This window comes from Bidens hawaiensis, unplaced genomic scaffold (assembly GCF_021521415.1).
Source record: "Bidens hawaiensis isolate Kalapana, Puna unplaced genomic scaffold, B.hawaiensis_p1.1 tig00005653_1, whole genome shotgun sequence".
NCBI classification, from domain to species: Eukaryota; Viridiplantae; Streptophyta; class Magnoliopsida; order Asterales; family Asteraceae; genus Bidens; species Bidens hawaiensis.
Window position 1 is genome coordinate 929,225 of NW_027491368.1, and position 800 is coordinate 930,024.

Consider the following 800-nt stretch of genomic DNA (forward strand, 5'->3'; position numbering starts at 1 on the left):
GTGTTCCCGCCGAAGGCGGGGTTTTGATATCTCAAGGGGATGTTGACAAAGTCAACCTCCTTCTCAATATGCGCCTGCATGCTAGTGTTTGAATCGACTTGAAGTACTCCTCTCGATGATGTGGAAGAATTTCTGCCCCCGTGCCCCTCGTAGCTGGATGCTAGATCATCAAAAATGACGACGCACTCATCGGGATCTTTGTTCTTAAGGAGGTTCCCGTTAGCAGTTTGGTTCAACATCTCTCTCACGTGCTGAGTGGCTCCATTGTAGAATTTCTCGATGAGCATCCACTTATCTAAACCATGATGAGGACAACTAAGAAGGAGGTCCTTGAATCTTTCCCAAACTTCCCCGAAAGACTCATCGGACCTCATGCGGAAAGAAAAAATCTCCTCACGGAGTCGAGCGGATTTAGATGGCGGAAAGAATTTGGTCATGAATTTCTCTTGAAGGCCCGCCCAAGTGGTGATTGATCCTGCAGGTAGTGACTTAAGCCATTTGTAGGTTTTTCCGGTGAGTGAGAAGGGAAAAAGACGGAGATAGATGGCTTCTAGGAATGGCAACGGGGCGGGTTTGGGGCGGGTTTGGCTTAACCCGAACCCGAACCCGAAACCAAAAACCATCCCCGTACCCGCCCCATTACCCGTCGGGTTTAATTCGGGGATTCCCCGTTTGGTTTTTTGTACCCCCCCGACCCGCCCCGTCCCCGAACCCGAAAACCCGAAACCGATCCGACCCGACCCGAAATTGGTTCATCACATAACTGAACATTTATCGAAATAAACTTCTGCATCACACAC

General features: G+C 49.8%; 1 non-coding gene across 1 annotated transcript; it reads left to right on the forward strand.

Annotated features, from left to right (window-relative positions):
• The first annotated feature begins 297 nt into the window (after window positions 1–297).
• LOC143630379 (small nucleolar RNA R71) lies at window positions 298–404 on the forward strand. The gene has a single exon (XR_013153150.1). It is a non-coding gene; the product is annotated as a small nucleolar RNA R71 (small nucleolar RNA).
• Window positions 405–800: the final 396 nt, after the last annotated feature.